The sequence below is a fragment of the Coregonus clupeaformis genome, chromosome 24, assembly GCF_020615455.1.
Source record: "Coregonus clupeaformis isolate EN_2021a chromosome 24, ASM2061545v1, whole genome shotgun sequence".
Lineage (NCBI taxonomy): Eukaryota > Metazoa > Chordata > Actinopteri > Salmoniformes > Salmonidae > Coregonus > Coregonus clupeaformis.
This window is the reverse complement of record NC_059215.1, coordinates 30,017,214-30,035,599: the sequence shown is the minus strand read 5'-3', so window position 1 is coordinate 30,035,599 and position 18,386 is coordinate 30,017,214. Positions and strand designations below refer to the sequence as shown.

Sequence of the window (18,386 nt, the reverse complement as noted above, 5' to 3'; positions counted from 1 at the left end):
ACGTTGGCCACCAGTACTTAGTGCTAAGGCAGTGAACTGTCCGGCCGATACCTGGATGTCCAGAGGAGGGGGACGTATGAGCCCAATAAATGAGGCGATCGCGTGCCTCGAGCGAAACGTACGTCCGACCCACTGGACACTGTGGAGGACTTGGGTCGGTGCGTAACGCCCGCTCGATCTCTGCATCGACCTCCCATACCACCGGTGCCACCAGACAAGACTTTGGTAGTATGTGAGTGGGCTCAACGGACCTCTCCTCCGTGTCATACCGCCGAGACAGGGCATCTGCCTTCCCGTTCTGGGACCCAGGGATGTAAGTGATTTTAAACACAAACCGGGCTAGAAACATAGTCCAGCGGGCCTGGCGAGGATTCAGTCTCCTAGCTGCCCGGATGTATTCCAGGTTACGGTGGTCAGTCAAAATGAGGAAAGGGTGTTGAGCCCCCTCAAGCCAATGCCTCCACACCTTTAGGGCCTGTACCACGGCTAACAGCTCCCTGTCCCCTACGTCATAATTCCGCTCCGCCGGACTGAGTTTCTTAGAATAAAAAGCACAGGGGCGGAGTTTAGGTGGTGTGCCAGACCGTTGTGAGAGGACGGCCCCAATACCGGCCTCGGACGCGTCTACCTCTACCTGGAATGGTAAAGCGGGATCCGGATGCGCCAACACCGGCACCGAGGTAAACAGGTCCTTCAGTCTCCCAAAAGCCCTGTCCGCCTCAGCTGACCACTGCAAGCGCACCGGACCCCCCTTCAACAGAGACGTTATGGGAGCTGCCACCTGTCCAAAACCCCGGATAAACCTCCGGTAGTAATTCGCAAAACCCAAGAACTGTTGCACCTCTTTCACAGTGGTTGGGGTTTGCCAATTACGCACAGCTGACACCCGGTCAACCTCCATCTTCACCCCTGACGCAGACAACTGATAACCCAAAAAGGGAGACCGACTTCTGAAAGAACAGACATTTCTCTGCCTTGACATATAGGTCATGCTCCAACAGCCTCCTCAACACTCGGCGCACCAGGGCTACATGCTCTGCTCGGGTAGAACTGTACACCAGAATATCGTCGATGTACACGACTACTCCCTGCCCCTGCATGTCCCGGAAAATCTCATCGGCGAAGGATTGGAAGACGGAGGGAGCATTCATTAACCCATATGGCATGACGAGATACTCGTAATGACCGGAGGTCGTGCTAAACGCTGTCTTCCATTCATCGCCCTCTCTAATGCGCACCAAGTTATATGCGCTCCTGAGATCCAATTTTGTGAAGAACTGAGCACCGTGTAATGATTCCGTCATAGTCGCAATCAGAGGAAGTGGATAGCTGTACTTCACCGTAATCTGATTGAGACCGCGGTAATCAATACACGGGCGCAGACCTCCATCCTTTTTCTTCACAAAAAAGAAGCTTGAGGAAGCGGGTGAAGTGGAGGCCCGTATGTATCCCTGTCTCAGAGACTCGGCGATGTAAGTTTCCATCGCCTTCCTCTCCCTTGGCTCCGCGGGAGGGCTGCTCCTAACTGGAGATCTATCGCACAATCCCCCTGTCTATGAGGCGGCAGCTGCGCCGCCCTAGTCTTACTAAACGCCAGTGTCAAATCCTCATACTCGGGGGGAATGTGCAGTGCAGGCATTAGATTCGGACTTTCCACCGAGGTCGCCCCTATGGAAACACCCAGACACAGCCCCTCATACTGAGCAGACCACCCTTTAAGAGCTTTCTCTCGCCACGAAATAGTAGGATCATGGGTAATCAACCAGGGAAGCCCCAGCACCACCGGATACGCAGGAGAGTCAATCAGATAGAGCTGAATCGTCTCCTCATGACCCCCTGCGCCTCCATCTTAAGGGGCGCTGTGACCTCCCTAATCAACCCAGATCCTAACGGACGGCTATCTAGGGCATGTACAGGGAAAGGCTTATCAACGGGAAGGAGAGGAATCCCTAATTCTACACAGAACTGGCGATCTACAAAGTTCCCAGCTGCGCCTGAATCGACTAGCGCCTTATGCTGGGAACGAGGTGCTACCTGTGGAAAACAAACAGGCAAGGTTATGTGAACGACAGAAAGCTCTGGGTAAGTAGGGCGCCTACTCACCTGGGAGGACTCCCCAATGCGTGGCCTGCCTTCACCTCCACCGGGGGACCTTCCCCAACACCTAGCCGCGGTGTGCCCTCCACGGCCACAGTTGGTGCAGGGACGGCCCCCCTCGGGTTCCTACTCCTCCTTTCTCTAGCGCCAGCACCTCCGAGCTCCATAGGGCTCGGCTCGGAGGCGCTGGAGGGTGAAATGGGCGACCCCCATCCGGGACGTCCACGGGTGGCGAGCAGGGTGTCCAACCGAATGGCCATGTCGACTAGTTGGTCAAACGTCAACATGGTATCCCTGCACGCCAACTCTCTTTGGACGTCCTCCCGGAGGCTACAACGGAAGTGGTCTATGAGGGCCCGCTCATTCCACCCCGCATCTGCCGCTAGAGTCCGGAACTCCAGGGCAAAATCCTGTGCGCTCCTCATCCCCTGTCGGAGGAAGAACAGACGGCTCCCCCGCCGCCTTCCCTTCTGGTGGATGGTCGAACACGGCCCGGAAGCGGCGGGAGAACTCCGCATAAGTGATGGTAGCGGCGTCCATTCTCCTCCATTCGGCGTTGGCCCACTCCAACGCCTTGCCGGTGAGACAGGAGATGAGGCGGAGACGCCTCGTGTCCCGAGAGCGCCGGGTGTACGGTGGCGGTAGAGCTCCACCTGTAGCAGGAACCCTTGACACCCGGCAGCGGAGCCATCGTACGCCCTCGGGAGCGAGAGCCGAATCCCACTGGGTTCCGGAATGTGGACAGGAGGACTGACCGATGGGGATGGTCCGGTAGGTGGGGCGTGGGTACCCCGCTGCTTTCCCATCGGTGGAGAGTGTTCATCACCCGATCCAAGGCGTGCCCGATCTGGTTAATCCGGTCCTCCTGTCCACGAAGACGGTCCTCCATGACCTCTGTCGGCGCGGGTGCTCCTGCTGACTCCATGGTGTGATGTGGTATTCTGTCAGTAGCTGAGTGTAGATGCGGTGAGGAATCAAGCGCAGGAAACACGGGCGTTCGTCAACAGACTTTAGTAACAAAAATAACAGCACCAAACAGGCGAACAGCCAACCCAACCGGGAGGCAAAATACAAAGTACGCACAATACACACAGTGCGTAAAAATGACGATAGCGCACACAGTGCGGACTCTCGGAAAAAACAACAATCCTGAGAGTAATACCAAAGAGCAACAGCTTGACAAATAAACATGAAACATCGAACGGTGGCAGCTAGTACTCCAGGGACGACGACCGCCGAAGCCTGCCCGAACAAGGAGGAGGAGCAGCCTCGGCCGAAACCGTGACAACCTGTTCCTGCCGTTGATGTCCCAAACTCCTTCTGTGGTAGAAAAGGAGAATCATTGTTGTGTACTTATAATCAGTGCACTCATGATGCTTTCTAAGAAAAGTTCATATTTCATAGGTATATGAATGTTATTCAGTAAATGCAAATGGTGAAATCTTCCAAATCAAGGAACCTTTCGCTGTATACTTTGTATTTGGAAAGCCTGAATATACAGTACCAGTCAAAAGTTTGGACACACCTACTCATTCCAGGGTTTTCCTTTATTTTTACTATTTTTATATTGTAGAATAATAGTGAAGACATCAAAACTATGAAATAACACATATGAAATCATGTACTAACCCAAAAAGTGTTAAACAAATCAAAATATATTTTATATTTCAGATTCTTCAAAGTAGCCACCCTTTGCCTTGATGACAGCTTTGCACACTCTTGGCATTCTCTCAACCAGCTTCATGAGGTAGTCACCTGGAATGCATTTCAATTAACAGGTGTGCTTTCTTAAAAGTTAATTAATGGAACTTCTTTCCTTCTTAATGCGTTTGAGCCAATCAGTTGTGTTGTAACAAGGTAGGGGTGGTATACAGAAGATAGCCTATTTAATAAAAGCAAAAAAGCAAAGAGAAACAATAGTCCATCAATACTTTAAGACATGAAGGTCAATCCTGAACATTTCAAGAATTTTGAAAGTTTCTTCAAGTGCAGTCGCAAAAACCATCAAGCGCAATTATGAAATTGGCGCAATGATGAAATTGGCTCTCATGAGGACCGCCACAGGAATGGAAGACCCAGAGTTACCTCTGCTGCAGAGGATAAGGTCATTATAGTTACCAGCCTCAGAAATTGCAGCCCAAATAAATGCTTCACGGAGTTCAAGTAACAGACACATCTCAACATAAACTGTTCAGAGGAGACTGCGTGAATCAGGCCTTCGTGGTCGAATTGCTGCAAAGAAACCACTACTAAAGGACACCAATAAGAAGAAGAGACTTGCTTGGGCCAAGAAACACGAGCAATGGACATTAGACCGGTGGAAATCTGTCCTTTGGTCTGATGAGTCCAAATGTGAGATTTTTGGTTCCAACCGCCGTGTCTTTGTGAGATGCAGAGTAGGTGAACGGATGAGCTCCGCATGTATGGATCCCACCGTGAAGCATGGAGGAGGAGGTGTGGGGGTGCTTTGCTGGTTATCTATTTAGAATTCAAGGAACACTTAACCAGCATGGCTACCACGGCATTCTGCAGCGATACACCATCCCATCTGGTTGGCGCTTAGTGGAACTATCATTTGTTTTTCAACAGGACAATAACCCAACACACCTCCAGGCTGTGTAAGGGCTATTTTACCAAGAAGGAGAGTGATGGAGTGCTGCTTCAGATGACCTGGCCTCCACAATCCCCCGATCTCAACCCAATTGAGATGGTTTGGGATGAGTTGGACCGCAGAGTGAAGGAAAAGCAGCCAACAAGTGCTCAGAATATGTGGGAACTCCTTCAAGACTGTTGGAAAAGCATTCCAGGTGAAGCTGGTTGAGAGAATGCCAAGAGTGTGCAAAGCTGTCATCAAGGCAAAGGGTGGCTACTTTGAAAAATCAATATAAAATCGATATAAAATATATTTTGATTTGTTTAACACTTTTTTGGTTACTACATGATTCCATATGTGTTATTTCATAGTTTTGATGTCATCACTATCATTCTACAATGTAGAAAATAGTAAAAATAAAGAAAAACCCTTGACTGAGTAGGTGTGTCCAAACCTTTGACTGGTACTGACGATAAACTTTAGAATTAGTATCTTGATGTTGATTTTCTAAATGCTAAAGCTGCCTTCATGTCTAGACTTTACTTTAGTTTTTGTAAGTACCGTTGTCAGATAAAGGACAGAAACTGAGGAGTCCTCAAAGATGACATTTTAGTCTTATTACGCTGGTATAGAAAGATTCAGTCCCTCTCTGGTCTTTTAGATGTTCTAAATGTTGTGTTCAAACTGTTCAAACCTATTTAATGGTGACATTAGATGTAAGACTCCAGTGGAAGTGTCCTTGCAGGGGAGATTGCCAGTAGTCATGGCTGTTTGTTTTTTAAGCAACATTCTCAGACTCCCAGAGAGTGACGGTATTCCCTTGTATGGAGCTGGGCCAATATATCCATCAATGGATTAACTAGGATGGAGTCTGGGACACTCAAAATCCTCTGTCACACACGTCCATGTAATGGTCTAATGCTGAGAGAGAATGCTGAGAGAGAGAGAGAGAGAGAGAGAGAGAGAGAGAGAGAGAGAGAGAGAGAGAGAGAGAGAGTTAAGTTCTCGTACACCACATCCTTGCTCAATTCAGATGCTTAACATGTCTCACAATCACTTTAACACCTGTTCAGTGAGAAATTATGTTTCTGTGATTAAGTCTGCTAACAATATATAGAGATTTAATATAGTATATAATATATGCCGTTTAGCAGATGCTTTTATCTTCGTTAGGATTGATGTATAAATACATGAGTAATAGGTTTGATTATCGAGAGGAGCCCAAACCCAGGAAACACATTAGTGATTCCTAGTGGTGTGTGAGAGAGGAACCGCAGTCGCTCTCCTCTCTAGTGAAGCCTCTTCCTGGCAATATGAGAGGTCTGATGGATGGCTGTACACATCCCTCACTTAACCCTGCCACCCTGCCCTCCCTTGGTCTCCGCCGGCCCCCGGCAACCCACCGGAACCCCAAACCCGTCACGTTAATTACAGTGCTGTTAGAAGCCATGCTCCGATGCTTTGATGCCAATTTGAAGGATATCAGGGGCAGATAAAGTGCTCAGGCTCAGTCATGGCATGGGCAGGGGCGGTGTGTTCATTAGGGCGATATGGGCGACGCACTGCCAAACGGGAAAAGGAAGGGATTTTTTTTCTAATCAATTATATCACGGCAACAGTAGTTATCAGTGTTCTAATCTAGACGTCTGATCTGCCACTAAATGTCCAATCAGGCTAAAGTCGTGCTTCAAATGGCCCCGCCCCTTTTGGGGCGATTTCAGTCAGGTTGAAAATCGCCCAGGAGTCTCTCATAGACTATCATGTAAAATATATTTTTTTTCAAATATCAGAGCTTTCAATACAATCTCTATGGGTTCCGGGGAGGGCTTGCACTTACGCGCTTTCGTCATCACGTAACATAAGTAACCATGAACATAACTAAGAAAAGAGCGGGTAGCAGCGTCAATCAATTCACGTACAACTGTCAAGATGGCTAGCTTTGCGATGCAAAGATGAAACTGAGGGCTCCACCAACCCTGGTATTTTTATTGGACTTGTCAACTTTGTGGCACAATTAGATGAGGTGTTTGATGACCATCTTAAAAATGCTAAAGTTTTCAAGGGCACATCAAAGACCATTCAAAACGAGCTACTGGAGTGTATGCTAGCGGTCATGAGGGAACATATTGTGGAGGAGGTGAAGTCGGCGAACTTCGTAGCTATCCAAGCTGACGAGACCACGGACGTTTCTACACAGACACAGCTGGTGCTTGTGCTGAGGTACATAGATAGCAACCACAAAGTGCAGGAGCGCTTTTTTGAGTTCCTTCCCATCTCGGAATCAACCTCAGTCTCAATCGCCAGTGTGCTTTTGGAGAGACTGAACGGTCTTTTGCCGACGACGAGAAAGTCAAACTCATTGCGCAAGCTTACGATGGAGCCAGTGTGATGAGGGGAGAGAAGGCTGGTGTGCAGCAAAAGGTGCATGAGCATTTCAAGAATGCCCATTACGTGCATTGCTATGCGCATCAGCTGAATTTGATCATGCAGCAAGCTAGAACAGTTTCAGTACAAGTAATGTAGCCTCTCTCTCTCTTTGTCCCTCCCTGTCTGTCTCTTTAACACACACACGCCCAAATCAGTTCACAGTTGATGTTGTTTAAAATAGTTATTTTTCATTTTTTTTAAAGTAAAAAAATAAATAAAAATCTGTTCATGTTCATTTTTACAAATCTATACAATTGGCCAGAATATGGTTGTTCATATTTACAAATCTATACAATTGGCCAGAATATGGTTGTTCATTTTTACAAAGCCATACAGATAGCTGTGTTTACATTTTCTAGAAATTATTTTCAAATTCTGTTTTCAGGCAAAATGTCTATCACTGTTCATTTTCACAAATCTATACAAGAGGGCAGAATATGGAAGTCTATAAAAATTTCTTATTACCAATAACTTGCATCAATGTTTTCAGTAGCCTCTATCAAAAGCTCCTGCTTGCTTGTTGTGAATTATGCTCAGGTGCACATATTTCCAATTCAACCATGAGGCCTTTTTGAAGCAAGTAATGTGTATATCAGTATTGACTTATATGCTGCCCCTGTCTTCATGTTGTTGCTGGACATATCTTTTTTAAAATGTGTGTAGGTCACCTAAATCATCAGAAAAATTTCCCCCCCTGAGAATTTTTTCAGGAGCCACCACAGGGCATGGGTAACAGGTATAGTAGCTGAGATTGTGGCATTAAACTGCGGCATATCCGTTGCAAATGCGGCCACATTTTATTGCTTAACCAATTAAAAAGGGATATCTGTGGCCAACCATCTCCTTTTTAGCAGCTGGAGGGTTTGCATAAGGAATGGTTAGATATCCCTCCATCGTGGATACATTCCAGGCTTTCCCTGTAGGGATTTCCAGATGATCTTGTAATTTCCTGTTTGAAATCCCCAAGGAATGGGGTAGTACTCCCTGTACACCCACGACTACGTGGCCAAACATGACTCCAACACCGTCAGTACGTTTGCAGACGACACGATGGTGGACCTGATAGTAGACGGCGACGAGACAGCCTACAGGGAGGTTAGAGCCCTGGCACCAGGGAAACAGCCTCTTCTTTAATGTCAGCAAAACCAAGGAGCTGATCGTGGACTAAAGGAAACAGGGGAACAATCCCCTACTGTCATCGACAGGGCTGCATTGGAGAGGGTAAAAAGCTTCAAGTTCCTCTGTGTGCACATCAGAGAGAACCTGACATGGTCCAATCACACCACCACCTTGGTGAAGAAGGCACAGCAGCTTCTCTTTAACCTCAGGCGCCTGAAGAAATTTGGCATGGGCCCACAGATACTAAAGAAGTTCTACAGCTGCACAATCGAGAGCATCTTGACCATCTGCATCACTGCTGGGTACGATAACTGCACCGTCCTCAACAGGAAAGCCCTACAGAGGATGGTGCGGACAGCCAAATACATCACTGGGGGCGAGTTCCCTGCCCTCCAGGATATCTACACCAAGCGGTGTCTGAGGGAGTATCTGGGATTTGTAAATACAGTGTAAATGCAGTCCATTATTACTATGCATAGTACCTATTCTATTACTTCTACTACTTACATTTACATTTTAGTCATTTAGCAGACGCTCTTATCCAGAGCAACTTACAGTTAGTGAGTGCATACATTTTCATACTGGCCCCCCGTGGGAAATGAACCCACAACCCTGGCGTTGTAAGCGCCATGCTCTACCAACTGAGCTACACGGGGCCCCAATTATTGATTAATGTACTGCATTGTTGAGGAAGCTAGCACATAAGCATTTTGCTGCACCTTTTATACCTGCTGTAAATACCTGCTTTCTTGTATTATTACCTACAGCTGAAAATAACTTTTGGATATTAGATCGGTGGTCACTCACAAGAAATCAGAGCAGAAATTCAACTTCCCTGATCTGGATCCTTTGTTTGAACTTCCAAGGCAGCTCTATTCATCCCGGGGGCTGCGCCAAAACGCAGACGCCGGAGAAGAGGAAAAAGAAGTGGGGCCCTATTCCGAGTATATTACTCCCTAACATTCAGTCCCTGGACAGTAAATTAGACGGGCTCAGGGTCAGGATCTCCTTCCAGAGAGACATCAGGGACTGGAACATACTCTGTTTTACAGAATCATGTCTCTCTCCGGGTATATTGTCTCCGGCCATTCAGCCAGCGGGGTTCTCCGTCCATCGCGTGGACAGGAAGAAAGAACTCTGGGACAAAGAAAGGTAGAGGAGTTTGTTTCATGATTAACAACTCATGGTGTGATTGTGGTAACGTACAGAAACTCAAGTCGTTTTGTTCTCCCGATCTGGAATACCTCACCATCAAATGCAGACTGAATTACCTCCTGAGAGAATTTAATTAATTGGTTATCGTCACTGCTGTGTATATTCCCTCCCAAGCCGACACAGCAACGGCTCTCAAGGAACTACACTGGACTATATGCAAACTGGATACCGCATATACCTGAGTCTGTATTCTTTGTAGCTGGGGACTTTAATAAAGGAAATCTGAGGAAATCTCCTGTGCTACACGCGCAAAACAAACCCTGGATCATTGCTACTCTCCCTTCTGGGAAGGCTACAAGGTCCTCCCCTGCCCTCCCTTCGCCAAATCAGATCACGCTTCCATTCTGCTCCTCCCCACTTATAGGCAGAAAGAAAAAAGCTCCCGTGGTAAGGACTGTTCAACGTTGGTCTGACCAATCGGAATCTATGCTTCAAGACTGTTTTGATCATGTGCACTGGGAAATATTCCTGGTCGCCTCTGAGAATACAATCAACGTATACACTGACTCAGTGACTGGGTTCATCAGAAAGTGCATAGAGGATGTTGTTTCCACTGTGACGATTAGAATTTATCCAAACCAAAAATCGTGGATAGAATTCGTGCAAAACTGAAAGCGCAAAACACCATATTTAGCCATGGCACGGTGACTGGGAACATGGACGTGGACAAATAGACCAGCTATGACCTTCTTAAGGCAATCAAAGAGGCTAAACGACAGTACAGGGACAAAGTGGAGTCGCAATTCAACGGCTCAGACACGAGACATATGTGGCAGGGACTCCAGACAATCACGGATTGTAAAGGGAAAGCCAGCCAAGTCACAGACACTGACGCCTTGCTCCCGGATGATTTAAACACCTTCTTCGCCCGCTTCGAGGAAAATAACATTGTGCTGCTGCCTCCAATGTCGTTTTAGAGAATTTGGCAGTACGTCCAACCGGCCTTACAACTGCAGACCACGTGTAACCACACCAGCCCAGGACCTCCACATCTGGCTTCTTCACCTGTGGGATTGTCTGAGGGGGGGTGGAGGGGTACTGAGGAGTATTTATTTCTGTAATAAAGCCCTTTTGTGGGGAAAAACTAATTCTGATTGGCTAGGCCTGGCTCCCCAGTGGGTAGGCCTGGCTGCCAAGTGGGTGGGCCTATGCCCTCCCAGGCCCACCCATGGCTGCACCCCTGCCCTGTCATGTGAAATCCATAGATTAAGGCCTAATGAATTTATTTCAATTGACTGATTTCCTTATATGAACTGTAACTCAGTAAAAGCTTTGAAATTGGTGCATGTTGCGTTTATATTTTTGTTCAGTATAAATGACTATTTCCACGTAGCACTCACTTCTGTCACCATGAAGTGCTTTGAGAGGCTAGTTAAGGACCATATTACCTCCACCTTACCCGACAACCTAGACACGCTACAATTCACATAAAGTCCCAACGGACACTGCAATCGGCATTGCACTGCCCGCTGCCCTACCCACCTGAACAAGAGAAATACCTATGTAAGAATGCTGTTCATCGACTACAGCTCAGCCTTCAGCACCATAGTGCCATCGAAGCTCATCACTAAGCTCAAGGCCCTGGGTCTGAACCCTTCCCTGTGCATCTGGGTCCTGGACTTCCTGACAGGCTGACCCCAAGTGGTGAAGGTAGGCAACAACACCTCCGCCACACTGATCCTCAACACGGTGGCCCAACGGGTGCGTATTCAGCCCCCTCCTGTTCTCCCTGTTCACCCATGACTGCGTGGCCACGCATGTCTCCAACTCAATCATCAAGTTTACTGACGACAACTGTGGTAGGCCTGATTAACAACAATGATGAGACAGCCAACAGGGAGGAGGTGAGACCCCTGGCGGCGTGGTGCCAGGAAAATACCCTCTTCCTCAACGTCAACAAAACGAAGGAGCTGATCGTGGACTACAGGAGACAGCACAGAGAGCACGCCCACATCCACATAGACAGGGTTCGCAGTGGAGAGGGTCAAAAGCTTCAAGTTCCTCGGTGTGCACATCACTGACAACCTGAAATGATCCATTCACACAGACAGTGTGGTGAAGAAGGCGCTACAGCGCCTCTTCAACTTCAGGAGGCTGAAGAAATGTGTCTTGGCCCCTAAGACCCTCACAAACTTCTACAGATGCACCATTGAGAGCATCCTGGCTGGCTGTATCATTGTCTGGTACGGCAATTGCACTGTCCGCAACCACAGGGCTCTCCAGAGGGTGGTGCGGTCAGCCCAACGTATCACCGGGGGCACACTGCCTGCTCTCCAGGACATCTACAGCACCCGGTGTCACAGGAAGGCCAAGAAGATCATCAAGGACCTCAGCCACCTGAGCCACAGCCTGTTCACCCCGCTACCATCTAGAAGGCGGAGACAGTACAGGTGCATCAAAGCTGGGACCGAGAGACTGATAAACAGCTCCAGGGCATCAGACTGTTAAACAGTCACCACTAGCTGGCCTCCGCCCAGTACCCTGCCCTGAACCTTAGTCTCTGTTACTAGCCGGCTACCACCCGGTACTCTACCCTGCACCTTAGAGACTGCTGCCATATGTACATAGAGTAATTGAACACTGGTCACATTAATAATGTTTACAAACTGTTTTACCCACTTTATATGTATATACTGCATTCTAGTCATGGCTCATCCTATATAACTACTGCTGTACACACCTTTTCTATTCATATATTGTCCATACTGTCTATACACACCATTATATAAACTTTGATTAGATTTTATACTGTGTACAGTATGTTACGAATACATTTGATTTGATTTGAGACCGCTAAAGGAAGGTTTGAGGAGGCCTGTTGCAGAAGTGACACCCGTTACTAAAAAGATCATCCTATAACACTACTTCTCAACTACGACACATTGCTCACGTTTAGATGAACATGCACGCACACATACACACTTATCTCAGTTGGTTTATTAGTACAATCTGTTGGGGAAATGTGTAATTGCCCTGCTGCAAATGGTGTAAGGTGTATTGTTATGTAATATCAAATTAATTGATTCCCTGCAAAGAGGAGGGGACTGAATTCTCCCATAGCATATTTTACCTCTTAAATTAGGTTTGTCAGGGCATATGCTCAACCCAGCATGATTATTAATGTTGTTAGAAAACTGCCTACTTCATCACTTTACTTTGCTCTTTCTCCTCCCTCCCCTCAGGAAATCAGGGAACTAAATTCATTAAGAGGCATACAGTGTTCCTGTGCTGCTCTTAGACAGCTTGTTGGTAGTCCCATTGGGAGCCTGGGGTTCCATTAGAAAGTGCCCGAGAGAAGAGAGTGAGCGAGAGGGTGAGAGGGTACATTCTCGCCTGGGTAGTAAAAGTAGGACGTTAGTGAAGTGTTGGGTAAACGGCCCCAACCCACTACACTATGTAGACAGTAGATTATTCAGTGCATCTATTTTGTTGACTCCCATTGCTTTTCCTATTCCATCCTTACTGTATCTCTCAGTAGGTTTAAGCTGTTTCTATACCTTGTATCACTCGTCCATCTATCTCTCTCCTTTTATTCGTCCACCTCTTTCTCTCTCTCTCTCTCACTCCCTTCCTTTCTCACTCCCCTGTTCCTCTGTATCTGTTTAAAGAGGACATGATATGCTAGATATCAAGGTTCAGAAGTGGATGATCTGAATGGTATAAATCTGAAGTCCCAGTCATGTCAAAAAGCTGGTGCCGAGAGAGAAAGTGCCAGTGCTGTTCTGCTTGCTCTCTGTGGAGAGATTTTGATCAGTGGAAGGGAAGGTGTTTTGTCTCCACAGTGTCCTGTTGGCCACATATTTAGCTGTGGTGGTATCATAGACATGACAGCTCCTATTTCCTCTCTCGCTCTCCCTGTCTCTCTGGCTGCTAGGTACGCAGTTAGCAGTGAAGTCTCAGTCCTGCAATCTCTGCCATGACAACAAATATGTCTAAAAGACTGCGTAATGCAAGTGATAGGAGATCGATAAGATTTGATATAAAGTCAGTAGGTAAATCTACGTCTGATTAGGTGGAAGAAAGAAAGGGGTTAACATAGCTTACAGCTTCTAGTCTATATCCAAATTGTATAGGCTATGGTTGTATTAGTGGAAAGTTACTCTCCTTCCTTACAGTCCTGTTTCTACACCACCTTCCATTGTTATTGCAAAATGTACAGTTCTCTGACAGTGGCCAAACCTGCTGATGTATCTATCACAGTTTATATTTGCTGGGGCACTCTTTTAGTGAGATTAACTAGTTATTGGCCGTCTCAGTGGCTCAGTAGGTAATACTTTTTGTTATCCTGGGTTGGATCAGGACTCCTGCAGCTGTACAGACAGGGCAGAGGAGGGCACTTTTACAATGACCATCACTCTCTCAGCTCAGTTTGGTTTCTAACACTTCAGTGAAATACTGTTATATTGTGGGATCTACTGTAGATAGGCTGAATCTTCACATGTCATTGCTGTACAGAGTTCAAACATCCCTTTACTTTACTACTGATGAGAGTAGGATCATGGGGATGGTGGATGAACCCTCGTAGGGGTTATTCTGGCTTATGGGTATTTGTCAGCCAGTATGTGAGCCTATAGGGTCATGAGTCTGTTGTGTGGCTGCTGTGGTGCGAGTTATACCAGGGCCTTCAGTTCTGATTATCCAAGGCTGGGTTGGGCTATCTTCATGTTGTGGGCCAGTGGAGCGTCTGATTGGACAGTTGACCTAAGGAGCACCAGTGGCCATTTTTCCTGCTGTTTCATCAGTGGCAGATGAAGCTTTCGCTTTCTTTCTTTCTTTCTTTCTTTCTTTCTTTCTTTCTTTCTTTCTTTCTTTCTTTCTTTCTTTCTTTCTTTCTTTCTTTCTTTCTTTCTTTCTTTCTTTCTTTCTTTCTTTCTTTCTTTCTTTCTTTCTTTCTTTCTTTCTTTCTTTCTTTCTTTCTTTCTTTCTTTCCTCGGTTCTGATTAGGTGGAATACAGCTACAACTGGAAGTTACTTTTTCGGAGCAGGTTAGAAGAACTTATGCAGCAGGTTAGGATAATTCATGTGGCAGTTTAGGAGAATTAGGTTCAGGTTACGAAAATGGTTACGAAAAGTCACTTCCGGCCATAGCTGTAATTCCTATAGTAACAACCCTCTCCCTCCCCCTCCCCCTCTCTATCTCAAATTCAAATGCAAATTCACCATTCACCATTCATCATATCTCTTTCTCTCTCTCGCTCTCTTTCTTTCTCTTTCTCTCTCTCTCTTTGTCATTCATTCTCCCTGTCACTATCTTTTTCTCTCACATGTTCTCTCACTTTGTATTTAGCTCTCACATTCTTCCTCCCCATGCACTCATTCACTCTCAATCTATCTCTCTCATGTATCCCTCCTCCGTTCCTCTCTCTCTCTCTCTCTCTCTCTCTCTCTCTCTCTCTCTCTCTCTCTCTCTCTCTCTCTCTCTCTCTCTCTTTTGTTCACAATATGAATTAGCATGTGTGTGTATGCGTGTGTGTGTGTGTGTGTACTGTCAGACTGTAAATTATTTTTCACACGCTAGTTTAATCTCAATTGAAATTCTCCATACTCTTTGTGTGTGTCTGCTGGTTCCTCCATTTGTTAATCACTCTTTTCTTTGGGGAGGGGGCAGCCTGAGATTTGTGAAGATGCTTTGATTAGTTCTACGATGTGCTGGATCTGCCAAGACAGCTGACAGACATTAGCCCTCCATGGGTATCTCCATTTAGCCAAATCTACCAGAGTGGTTGTTATTGTCTCATCAGCATGTTCGTTGCCAAACCCAGAGAACCAGAAGCCTCTTGGACATACTGTAATACCAACTGTTAAAAGGTTTCTGACAATGTAGACAGACATTTTGTTATTTATAGCGATAACATCAAATGTTTAGAAATTTCAGGGTTGATATACAGTCTTGTTTTACTGGCAACATTAACAACATTTCCTTTGATTGCAATATTTGGACCTCCTGTGAAACTGGAGAGGAAGTGTGCATGCCTACTAGCAAGCTTGAAGAAAGCTATTTACCGTCTCTCTACATTCATTTGCACTGATCAGTGGAAAATTATTTACCCCCACATCATTTAAATATGCAACACATGTCAGTGTTCTACTACCATTCCATAATGAACTTAACCCTCATGGCCATGAATATATTCATGCATATCTCTGTCAATGTCTGTGTAATTTTCAATTTACTGCATGTAGGCTATCATTACTATTGAGGTTTTATCTGTATATGATATATTCTGAGCTTGTATTGCCTGTGGCTTGTTCTCTTTCTCTGAGTTGAGACTTTTTTTTAGCTCTTCTTCCTCTCAGATCCTCTCTGTGCTCAGTCCCTCTGTGGGACACATCCAAACTGAAGTAGCTTGTGTGGACGACTGTCTGCAGGGATGGGAGAGTGGTGTGTGTTGCGGAGGGCCAGAGGAACACAGTGGACGTAGGGGAGATGAATTATAAATGACAGGCGGCATCAACATTTCAGATTGAATTTGTAATGTAGGAAGACAAGAGGAAGACGAAACTGTAAGGGTTGTTTGGCTCCTTACCTTCAACTGTGTTTGGGTTCTTTCCATGATGAGGTGGCTGTAAAAATGTTTAAGGGTTTTGAGTTTGATTCATGAAAGGTGCCAGCAGTAGTAATTATGCAATTGTCTCTGAGTGCATTTTCTGAAGAGACGACAGAAAAGCCCTCACCAAACCTACCCAAGAAGCATAGCTGCGGGAAGTAGTTTGGGGGTGGGAGTGCTGCGATATTTTTTGTCGGTAAAAACATTCTGCACAAGCTGTAGACGGCTATTTCAGTCCGCTAATACAGGACTATTAAAGGCCCAGTGCACTACTTTGTCACGTTCGTTGAAGGACGGGTCAGACCAAGGCGCAGCGTGAAATGCATTCATGTTTATTATAACGATAAACACACGAACAAAACAACGTAACGTGAAGTCCTCAGGCTAAACACAATACAAGCCTATACATGGAACAAGATCCCACAACTAATGAGTGCCAACAGGCTACTTAAGTATGATCCCCAATCAGAGACAACGAGCGACAGCTGCCTCTGATTGGGAATCACACCCGGCCAAACATAGAAATACACAACCTACAAAGAGAACATAGAAAATAAAAAATAGAACTCCACACCCTGACTCAACATACTAGAGTCCCATAAGTCAGGGCGTGACAGTACCCCCCCAAAGGTGCAGACTCCGACCGCACAAACCTTACATAACAGGGTAGGGTCCGGGTGGGCATTCCACCTCGGAGGCGGATCCGGCTCCGGGCGTGACGACCACATTCTCTCAGCCTCCCCGTTGCGCCCCATGTCTGGTCTGGACCTCGGCGCGCTGCTTCCCCTCTCCTTCCTCCCACGATACACCAAGCCCTGTCTGGACCCTGGTGTGGGAGACCCCGAACCTGTAGAGGGGCTGACGTCTGGGTCTGGACCGGAGCCGCTGACCGGAGCTGGATCGGGCACCGGTGGAGCGTACTGCTCTGGCTCCGGAGTGAAGCTGCTGACTGGAGCTGGACTAGGCACCGGTGGAGCGGACTGCTCTGGCTCCGGAGTGGAGCTGCTGACCGGAGCTGGACTGAACCCCGGTGGAGCGGACTGCTCTGGTTCCGGAGTGGAGCCGCTGACCGGAGCTGGACTGGGCACCGGTGGAGCGGACTGCTCTAGCTCCGGAGTGGAGCAGCTGACCAGAGCTGGACTGGACCCCGGCTCCGGAGTGCAGCAGCTGACCGGAGCTGGATCAGGCACCGGTGGAGCGGACTGCTCTGGCTCCAGAGTGGAACAGCTGACTGGAACGGGCACGGGCCGGAACAGGCCGTACCGGACTGGCGACACGCACCACTGGTCTGGTGCGAGGAGCAGGAACGGGCCGGGCCGGACTGACGTCACGCACCACTGGCTTGGTGCGAGGCACAGGAACGGGCTGGGCCGGACTGGCGACACGCACCACTGGCTTGGTGCGGGGAGCAGGCACGGGCCGTACCGGACTGAGAACACGCACCACTGGTCTGGTGCGAGGAGCAGGAACGGGCCGGGCCGGACTGACGTCACGCACCACTGGCTTGGTGCGAGGCACAGGAACGGGCCGGACTGGCGACACGCACCACTGGCTTGGTGCGGGGAGCAGGCACGGGCCGTACTGGACTGAGAACACGCACCACTGGCTTGGTGCGAGGAACAGGAACGGGCCAGACTGGCAACACGCACCACTGGCTTGGTGCAGGGAGCAGGCACGGGCCGTACCGGACTGGGAACACGCACCACTGGCCTGGTGCGAGGAACAGGAACGGGCCGGACCGGACTGGCCACACGCACCACTGGCCTGGTGCGAGGAACAGGAACGGGCCGGGCCGGACTGGGAACACGCACCACTGGCTTGGTGCGGGGAGCAGACACTGGCCGTACCGGACTGTGGAGGCGGACTGGAGGTCTGGAGCGGAGAGCTGGCACAACCCGTCCTGGCTGGATGCCCACTTTTGCACGGCACATGCGTGGTGCTAGCACAGGACGCACTGGACTGTGCCGGCGCATTGGCGACACAGTGCGTAGCTCCGCATAACACAGGCCTGCACGGTCACACGCTTAGTACGGGGAGTTGGCTCTGCTCTGAACCCAGGCTCCGCCAACCACCCCGTGTGCCCCCCCCAAAAAAATTATTGGGGCTGCTTCTCAGGCTTTCGTCGTGACCGCGTCCTCTTGGGTCGCCATTTCTCCTCTCCTGCCTGGGCTTCCTCCTTCGCCCAGGATTCTCTCTCCTTCTCCACCCTCATCCCTTTCAGGGCCTCCATCTGCTTGGCCAGATCCTCTCTTATCTCCCCCCAAGTCCATGATATCTGCTCCACTACCTGTGTCCAGGGTGTCTGCTGCTCCTGGGCATGCTGCTTGGTCCGTGTTTGGTGGGATCTTCTGTCATGTTCGTTTAAGGACGGGTCAGACCAAGGCGCA

At 48.1% G+C, this 18,386-nt stretch overlaps 1 protein-coding gene and 1 non-coding gene across 4 annotated transcripts in view; one reads left to right on the top strand and one right to left on the bottom strand.

The window, feature by feature from the left end:
* LOC121538339 (kelch domain-containing protein 8B-like) overlaps positions 1 to 18,386 on the top strand; it is a 142,602-nt gene that overhangs the window by 5,961 nt on the left and 118,255 nt on the right. The gene's annotated exons all lie outside the window — the stretch shown is intronic.
* On the bottom strand, positions 8,819 to 8,894 carry trnav-uac. The gene has a single exon. It is a non-coding gene; the product is annotated as a tRNA-Val (tRNA).